At 37.8% G+C, this 10,378-nt stretch overlaps 1 pseudogene; it reads right to left on the bottom strand.

Moving 5' to 3' along the window:
• Window positions 1-9,021: 9,021 nt before the first annotated feature.
• Window positions 9,022-9,757, bottom strand: LOC124088372 (large ribosomal subunit protein uL30-like; annotated as a pseudogene).
• Between the last annotated feature and the right edge of the window lie 621 nt (window positions 9,758-10,378).

Genomic DNA, 10,378 nt, shown 5'->3' with positions numbered 1-10,378 from the left:
AGCTATCCCACTTTTTGGTGTATACTCAAAGGACTTAAAAACAGCATACTACAGGGACACAGCAACAGCCACATCAATGTTTATAGAAGCACAGTTTACAATAGCTAGACTGTGTGGAACTAACTTAGATGCCCTTCAGTAGATGAATGGATAAAGAAAATGTGGTATATATCCACAATGGAATATTACTCAGCAATAAAAAAGAATAAAATCATGGCATTTGCATGTAAATGGGTGGAGTTGGAGAATATCATGCTAAGTAAATTTAGCCAATTCCAAAAAAACAAATGCCAAATATTTTCTCTGATATAAGGAGGCTGATTCATAGTGGAGTTGGGAGGGGGAGCATGGAAAGATTAGAGGAACTCTGGATAAGACAAATAGAAGGGAGGGGCGAGGGGTATAAAAATGGTGGTGTAGGGCTGAAGTTGTAGCTCAGTGGTAGAGTGCTCACCTAGCTCAGTGGTAGAGTGCTCACCTAGCATGGGTGAGGCACTGGGTTCAATCCTCAGCACCACATAAAAATAAGTAAATAAAAATAAAGGCATTAGGTTCTCCTACAACTAAAGATATTTTTTAAAAATCGTGGAATAAGATGGATATCAATACCCTAAGAACAGATATAAAGACACAAATGGTGTGAATATACTACGCATACAACCAGAGATATGAAAAATTGTGTTCTATATGTATGTGGATTGTAATGCATTTTGCTGTCATATATAACAAATTAGAATAAAAAATTAAAAATAAAATAAATAAATAAACAAATAAAGAGGAAAGATTGTCCAAAAATTAAACCAGTTCAATAGAAGGAGCATATGAGAAAAGAAACACTAAGGAAAGTCTATATGCTAATGTCAAGGCATTCAAGCTGTTCTACCTTTAGCTAAGTGTTAAATCCCCAGGGGCAGATGGTAGATGAATCGTTCAGCATTCATGTCTGCATGATCTGCTTAACTGTTTTTATAGTAAGTCTCATGACCTTAAAGTATGCACCTTAAATCTTCCTCCTATTTCTCATTTTGTCCTCAGTAGTCACCAGATAACAAGGCCTAATCATTAATATGCAACGGGGTGCTGAGAACACAGCAGAATTGTAAACACTCAAACTAACACCCCTAAAATTTCATAATTAATTTCCAATGATTGAATTCCTTTGATCCCCAGCATCTCTTGTTCTTTTGTCTAGAATCGTATTTCCGCATATATCAGAGGCCATAAATACCCATCCTGAAGGCAGGCACCGCTTTGATGGGTGCAGGCCCTGGCACTAAGGCAGGAGGGGAGGCGTTGTGAAAAAAGAGCACTATTTTCAGATTATTAAACTTTTTTCCTTTTTTTAAGGTCAGATTTTCTCTTCCACTTCAATGTTCTGTATGTATTTCCCCATCAATGTACAAAAGGGAGTTTTCTGAGGCCTTTCCTGTAGGGTAAATAAAACTGTCTCCGAGATTCCTAAAGCTAAAAGATTAATATTATGATAATTACTTTGTAAAAAATAAATTAAGAAAGTGCCAAAACAGACTCTTGCTGACTTTACATCTCTGAAAATGCGGCCAGCCTGACACCTATGGCCTGTGTCTGTGGGGTGATCTGACTTTCTCTGTTCCTAGGGCTGTGGGCTGTATGTCAGCAATTCTCAGCGCTTACCTTCCAGAGATTTGTAACTCTTCACGATGCAATCGTGAATATTCACTGGAGGCTGAAATTGGACAAATCAAGCTCCAGTAGAGTACTTTTCTGGTGCGTATGGCTAATACTTTGAAATCAAGATTTTTCTAAGACGTGTGAATGAGATTTGGGGTTTAAAAGAAGAAGCAATTTAGCAAAAGTTAAACAACAAAACAAACTCAAATCATCACTCTTGAACAGTAAAGACTGCTGATCAGCATGTTGGAGGATCCAAATGAAGTCACTGCCTCCTTTACATATTAGGTTTAATAGTGGCCCTTCGGCAAGGCACTTAACCTCTCCAAGCTCTGTTTCCTACTGTCTGTAATGGAAATAAGGCTTGGTAGATTTTAAATGTTGGACTGGTGAGTTAACCACTTTAAAAGTTGTTTTTTTGTTGTTGTTTTTAAATCTGTAAATGTAAATCGTGCTTTCTGCATTACTTAACACCTCACAGAATCCTCCATAGAGTGACATATCTAATCTGCCCAAGGGTCCTAACAAAAGGACATGTTGGTTTACACCTGAGCTCAGTTCATTCTCCTTAATAGCCCTCAAAAGTTTCTTCACTTGGTTTTCTGCTAGAAACAACAAAAAGACTAGCTCCTCATCAAGAATGAAACTCAAACCGTTTAACTTATTATTGGAGATGCCTGGTGGAGCACAGACATAGCCCTGGCCTGCTAATTAATTATCAAGAATATTAAATCTGTAGGTGTTCCTGTCTTGTCCATAAAATGTGCATTAATACACATAAGAACCCAAGAAAAAGTCTGTCTCCTGGGAAAAGAATATGCATTTTATTAAAATTAGTCTATGGTTGTGTGATATTAACTATCAATCTCTCTATTACTATAGAGTCTAACCGGGCACTGGGAAGTCAGCGTTGTTGTTCAGGTTTCCACCAAGACCACCTTTTATTTTTTTCCTTCTGCTTTGTGCTCTCCCTTTTCCTGTAGTCCAATTATGGCTGGTGAGTTTTAACATCAGGTCTGATTTACTTTTGGATAGCACTACCAATCTCTTAAACTAGAATCATTCAAAAATGCAGCCAACTAGGCTGTGGGCTTTTCCTTGGCTGCTACAGGACTTATAAACAAAGTTCCTATTAGCTACTGCAGAAATTCATAAACTTAAAAACTGCAAGGAAGGGCTATTGCCCTGTGAGATATTTATGGGGACTCACTTTGCCTGCTATGGTAAGATTGCTTTTATAAGCACCTCTGGTTTTTAAAATGGGAAAGAACTATATTTCAAGTAAATACTCCCTGGAAGCATCTTCCCCATTACTCAAATATCTTGTGCCCAAGGCTGCACAAGCTAAGATAAAAGCTCTCCATTTGGGACAAAAGGTTTTCCTTGACCCAAGGTTACAAATGGGCTTTTTCAACAAGTAAGCAGTGCACAAAATTGTTAGGGAAAAAAAATCCCAAAATGTAGGAGCTCTGTTTCTTACCTAAGAAACAAGACACTGAGGATATTCCCACAGAAGCCAAGAGTTAATCTCTCCTCCCTTCGCCCCATCAGCACTCAGCACATGCTCTCTATTCCTATGCTTCCTACATCACAGCTTGATTGTTTGCTGGCTGTTTCCCCTACCAGACTGAAATGCTTGAGGAAGAGATGGTATTTTATCTATCCAGTATGCTTGGTGTTTGGCATACTGAGTAGCACACAGTGGGCACTCACTAAATGTTTATTGATTGCTTCCAAGCACTGATTCTAATACTTGAAGAGGCATGAATGAGCAGCAAGCCTAATGCGTAACTAGTTCATTGTCCTAAAAAATAAAATTCTTTATGCGTGCTTTGTCTTATGATTTGATTCCTACTCCCTCTCTCTGAAATGCAGTGCGGAATTGAATATTCTGCTTGAGATTTTACTCTATATGATTCTCAAATGTAGCACAATAATAAACGTTCTCTGGAATGCAAATCCAGTAATTAAGCTGGGAACACTGCAAAGTTGGCAATGTTTGTGAGAACATATTTTCCAGAAAGTAGGCCTTGCTTAGATTTTTTCCTCCTAATTTTCATTCTGTCCAGATAGACTTCATAAGCAGTAACTTTTTCTCCATTATGAGTTCTTTGTTTATTTTTTTTCTTATTCTTCCCATAGACAAGTCATTACTAACCGTCTAATGAGCTATTCTTTACATAAGATCAATATGGAAACAGCACCAAGTATATCCTATTAAGATTCACCGCAAGATAAATCTCCTTAAAAAATAGCCTAATATAATAAAGGTGGAAACGGCCTCAAGAAGGAATATTATGTAATATATAGTGACAAAGGATTTCAGGATTTGTTTTGACTGACTGGTTCCTGTATTGAAGGAACCAGGATTTGTAATGTTGGAAACTGGTCTCTCCTTTGGACCTGTTCCATAGAGCCCAGGCGTGGCTCCCCAGTGCAGGTGTTCTGATTGTGCAGACCAAGTGCATGTGGCTTTGGAATGGCCATTTGCCATAGGAATGAGACAGCAGAGCGTGCCCTTAAATAATTAAATGCTGTATCAGATCTGCAGATGTTACAGTCTAACACATGCAGTGCTTGCATGCATGGCACACAGCAGAGGTGTCTGGAGGAAACTGCTCCTCTATCAGGGAAGTATTACATAATTGATTAAAATAATCTTAGAGAGCTGGCGCAACTTTCCATTCTGCTCTTGCCAATGACTGAGCCAGAGACTGAACTGAAATCTGGTTTGGATGAATTAATTATCAAATATTCTTTTGAATACCTCCTTTATCATTCTTTGTCAAACATTAGTGTGTCTTCTAGTTTGGATCTGGGATGTCCCCTAAGGCTCAGGTGTTGAAGGTTCTATCTCTAATGTTAAGAGAAAAGGGGTTTGGGGAAATGATTGGACCATGGAGCTCTGCCAATGGATTCGTGGATTGATGACTTCAGAAATTAATGAACTTTTGGGAGGTGTTGGAACCTGCAGGAGGTGGGGCATAGTTAGAGAAAATAGATCACTGGGGGTGTGCCCTGAAAGGGTTCTTCCATGATGTATTGCCTCACCATAGATACAGAAACAATAGGCCCATCTCCCAGCTGACCATGAAGTAAAACCTCTGAAACCATCAGTCAAATAAACCTTTCCTGTTTAAGCTGATTTTTTTTTCTCATATATTTGGTCACAGCAATGAAAAGATGACTACCTGTGTGCAGACAAATTATAGTATATTATTGACAATGCAAATTCTATACCGAAGGCCTGGAAGTTCTGATTCAATAGATTTGATGTGGCCTGGAAATCTGCACTTTCAATAACGTGAAAAAGTGACTCCACCTCCTGCCTTCATCGGGTCTTACTCGGAAATGTTTTATCATGCTTATCACTATGGCAATTGGGTAGAGAAGCCAGAATTGTTCCAGTTTGGAACCTGGCAGGAGTTTTTTCTCAGATCGTGGTCAAGCTTTTCTCTTTTTCTTATACTATTAATATTATTATTGATAAAACATATCCAAATTGATATCCATTCTTAAATGATATCGCTAATGTAAAATAAAATAACTGAGATTTATTGAATATTTCCTAAAATGTGCTAGGCATTTGCATATATTATCATATTTAATCTTTAAAATGGCCTTTTAAAAATAGTTTATTTATTTTTAGTAGTTCTTTTTAGTTATACATGATAATAAAATTCATTTTGACATAATTATAAAAGTATTGAAAATAACTTATTCTAATTCTGTCCCAGTACTTCCCCTTCCCCTCCCTTTCTTCCACCCCCGTTTTTCTTCCTTCTACTCTGCCGATCTTTCTGCTATTTACATACACACACACACACACATATACACACACACTTTAATTACTGTCTTGCAGATGTACATGATGGTGAGATTCACTATGGTATATTCGTATGTGTACATAGGAAAGTTAGATTCGATTAATTACACTGTCTTTCCCTATTGCGACTCTCCTTCTTCCCTTCATTCCCTTTGTCTACTTCACTGATCTTTCTTCTGTTCTTCTTCATTATTATTTTTTTAATCTCCCCGTCCTTATTTTGGACTAGCTTCTGCATATCAAAAAAAATGATCTTTGAACTTTTGGTACTGGATTATAGTCTCCAGTTTCATTCATTTACTGGCAAAGGCCATAGAGTCATTCTTCTTTATGGCTGAGTAATACTTCATTGTGTATATATAGCATATTTTTAATCCATTCATCTGTTGAAGGGCACCTAGATTAGCTCCATATCTTAACTATTGTGAATCTTGCTGCTATAAAGATTTATGTGGCTGCATTACTGTATTATGCTGATTTTAAGTACTTTAGGTACATATAAGGAGTGGGATAGCAGGGTCAAATGATAGTTCCATTCCTAGTTCTCTGAGGACTCTCCACATTGCTTTCCAGAATGGTTGTACCAATTTGCTGTCCCACCAATAATATATGAGTATAGCCTTTTCCTCACATCTTTCCAACATTTGTTATTATTTGTATTCTTGATAAACACCATTCTGACTGGAATGAGATGAAATCTCAGTGTAGTTTTAATTTGCATTTCTCTAATTGCTGGAGATGCTGAACATTTTTTCTCTTTTACTTCCTTTGCCCATTTATTTACTGCATTATTGTTATTATTATTATTTTGGCGTTAAGATTTTTGAGTTCTTTACATATCCTGGAGATTAATGCTCTATCTGAACATGTGGTAAAGATTTTCTCCCATTCTGTAAGCCTCTTTTCATGCTCTTGATTGTTTCTATGTTATTTTGAAGAAGGCTTTTTAAATTTGATGCCATCTCTTTTATTGTTTTTTTTTTTTTTAATTTTACTTCTTGTGTTTTAGGAGTCTGTTGGAGTGTTAAGCCTTTGTTTTCTTCTAGTAGGTTCAGGGTTTCTAGTCTCATTCCAAGGTCTTTGAGTTGAGTTTTGTGCAAGGGAAGAGGTTAGGGTTAAATTTTATTCTACTAAAACTGTGACTTTCCAATTTTCCCAGCACCATTTTTTTAAAAAAGACTATCTTTTCTCCAACATATGCTTTTGGTACCTTTAGTATGAGGTACTGTATTTATATGGGTTTGTCTCTGTTTCTTCTAATCCATTCCATTGGTCTTTTTGCCTGTTTTGGGAGCCAATACAATGCTGTTTTTGTTTGTTTGTTTGTTATTTACTGTAGATTTGCAAAATAATTTGAAGTCCAGTATTTTGTGATGCCCCATGTTTCACTTTTCTCACTAAAGATTGCTTTGTCTATTCTGAGCCTCTTGTTTTTCCGAATGAATTTCATGACTGATTTTCTATTTCTGTGAAAAACATCCTTGGATTCTGATGGGAATTTCATTGAATATGTAGAGTGCTTTTTGTAGTATGGACATTTTGACAATATTAATTCTACCTATCCTAGAATATGGGAGGTCTTTTCATCTTCTAAGGTCTTCTACAATTTCTTTCTTTAGTGTTCTATAGATTTTGTTGTAGAGGTCCTTCACCTCTTTTGTTAGATGGATTCCCAAGTATATTTTTTGAGCCTATTGTAAATGGGGTAGTTTTCCTCATTCATTTTTCAGTGGATTCATCATTGGAGTATAGGAACACGATTGATTTATGGGTGTTAATTTTGAGTCCTGCTACTTTGCTATCTTAGTCAGCTTTTTTTTTGCCCACTTGATCACGGCGCACCATCTTTTTAATGTGTAAAACGACCTTTTAAAGTATTCTGACAGTCTAGTTCTTGTTCTCACTACAATGCCTCCCAGGCTGTTTTTTTTTTTCTCAGCTATGTGTTCCTATGAACCACCTCTGAAAATACGCAACTTCCCTGTCAGTCAAGCTGCTAAGATGGACAGCTTGGCCTAAGACCCCTACCATCCAGAAGACACTATGATGTTGCCCTGCTTGTCAGAAACATGGTGCTGAAGGAAACAAATCTATGAGTGAGACAGTGAGCAACATCTGCATGAAGTAGATGACGATACATAAAAGCAGTGATCCTGGAGTTTCAGAAGTTTAAAATGGAGATTAAATAGGAACCAAAGTCATTTTTATGGACCCAATGGAAAAGTTGGACTTTAGATTCAACCCTTAAGGAGGAGTTCTATGCTAGGTGTGGTGGTACACTCCTGAAATCCCAGCTATTTGGGAGTCTGAAGCATGAGGATCACAAGTTTGAGGCCAGCCCTAGCAATTTCATGAGACCATGTCTCTAATTTGTTTAAAAAAGATGAACATATATAGCTCGCGGTAGAGTGCTTGACTAGCATATGTGAGACCCTGGGTTTGATTCTCCAGGACCAAAAGTGAAACAAAACAAAACAAATAATCAAAAGAGTGGAATGAACAAGAGCTTAGGAGATAAGCAGTGAGAGAACAATTGTTGTAATGAGTATGAGCTGGCATATGTCTTCTTGGTAACAGAGTCTCTGTTCCCTCCAGCACTATAAGAACCCCCATAACTACCGCTCATTAAGCCTCTTCTGTAGCTTTCAGCTTTATTGTTAGACACTTCTCATATAGCTGTCATGTAGAGGAATGCACCCAGTTTCCCCATAACTTCCCCTCATTGTCCCTATCTCTGTCCTCTGGGGTATTATAGAACCAGTTATTGCCTGAGGTGAGACATGGTGCCTGGAAACAGTGTTAGGAATGGAATTAAGAATGGGACTCTGAGTGGACAATCAGGGTCCAGTGGATGATTTATTTGGAAAACTTCATTGGAGATGTTCACAGAATCTAAGAGAGGAGTTTGTGGAAGGAGGCTCATATAACAAGAAGCCGAGAAGGCAGGGAAGGGGGAGAGGAAGAAGTCAGCAGCTGTCGTATATTTTATGCTATTCCATTCAGTCCTTAAATATTTATTGAATGTCTACTTATTTCAGATGGCTTACCAGGACTCAAGAATGTGATGATGAAGAATAGAAAAGATGACAGCTATAGTAACCAGGACAGACAATATTATGCAACACCAAATCTCTCTGGGTTTATCACACACCTAAACTTATTTCTCACAGAGTCCAGTGTAGGGCAGAAGGCAGGTTATGCTTACTGTATTCACTCAGGGACCTGAACTGATGAAGGCACCATCTCGAACTACATTGCCATGACCATTCCAGTGGTTCAAAAAGAATTGAGCAAGGGCATCCGATGTTGAAGTTTCTATCCAAAATGACCATATCTTGTCTGTCTGTAACTTATGGCTCAGAGCAAGAGATGTAATGATAACTATGTTCCAAGTTGGAAGAAGTCCAATCTTCCTGAGTATTTGGAAGGACAACTGGAATTGCAGGGTGTTTTGTTGTTGTTGTTTGTTTGTTGTTGTTGTTTACATTGAGAGCAGGTACTTTTTTATTAACTGACAAGTTTACAAAAATACCATGGTAGATACCTTACTTCATCTTTCTAATACGCCTGTCAATCTGGTCTTCCCTGTTACCAGCATCTCTACCTTTAACAAAATGGGTGGTCTTTTTCTTCATTCCGCCTCTTGGTAAATTTAAAGGACCGTAGTGTTATTTGCTTCTTTGAAGCATTTTTTAACAGTGTAGACCTCATGAATCAGATCCTCCATGCAGGTGATTCCATATTTACCATGAAATCGAATAATCAAAGCGTTATCTATCAATGCAATTTGCTTCTTATTGTTTTTGCCATATCCATACTTATTAGTTCATTCAGTGATTTCAGGTTTGGGTACCCCCATGCAATATATGGCTCCATGATCCTCAGCATATTTATTGAAGCCTTGTTGAGTTTAATGAAGGTGCCATTGAAGATCTGGCGAAGGCAAAGAAGTTGTAACATCTTACAAACTTTTGGGCTCACACCATCGATACCTCTGACCTTGATGACAAATGCCAATTTGAGTTCTGCGGGTACACAGAAGTTGCCAGTTTTTCTTGCCACCTTGGTCATTCAAACCTACATTCTGTACATTTGCCTGTATTCCTTGTGGTAATGCTTGGCTTTTTCATAGATAAGCCTCCTCTTTGCCTTTCAAAGCATCTTGTGGGCATTCTTCTTCCCCAAGCACTTTGCCTTCAGCTCTGCGTAATTCCTTCACTTTTTCTTAAGGGTATTTGGCACAGAAGGAACCTTCTTTTTCTTCTCTTTGGCACTCTCCATGGTTCCAGCTGGAAAAACTGGAATTTTTAATAGATAACACTGATCACTATTATGTCTGACTCTGTGGAACTTGTAGTTTAGGTAATTAGGTGATGACAGTCAAATCATAGGCATTTGTGATGAGAACAGTTAGTGCTGTGAATTGGGAAGAATACCTTTGAAGGGAGCACCTAACCAGACTTACCATAGTCAAAGGAGAGCTCTGAGAAAAGCTGGTAAAGTCAGAAGGATGGAGACAAATGTAGTGAAAAGATAGGAACATACTTTACATACAGGGTTATGAAAACTTGTGCTGTAAGTAGGTAATAATGAGTGTAATGCATTCCACTATCGTCATGTATGTATGTCTGTAATAAATAAATAAATAAGTAAGATAGGATTGGGGCAGGAACTGGCATGGTATTAACCTGAAAGCACTTGAAAAAGCATTTTGGAGAATTGAATTAAAAATAGCTGGATAACTGTGGAGAAGTAACAAATCATGCAATAGTTAGCCTTTAACCATGAGAGCAGTATAGGATCACTTGGCAGACTTGAAGGTGATCCCTGGTTGGACTGTGAAGGATGAATTGTGCCAGGGGGTGACAGTATTCTATTTTCAAAGGATCTCATTTTTAACAC

Source organism: Marmota monax, unplaced genomic scaffold (genome assembly GCF_021218885.2).
Source record: "Marmota monax isolate L192 unplaced genomic scaffold, Marmota_monax_Labrador192_F-V1.1 WCK01_AAM20220418_F8-fsc00061, whole genome shotgun sequence".
Taxonomy (NCBI): domain Eukaryota; kingdom Metazoa; phylum Chordata; class Mammalia; order Rodentia; family Sciuridae; genus Marmota; species Marmota monax.
The sequence above is the reverse complement of the archived record's forward strand: the minus strand, read 5'-3'. Positions and strand labels throughout refer to the sequence as shown.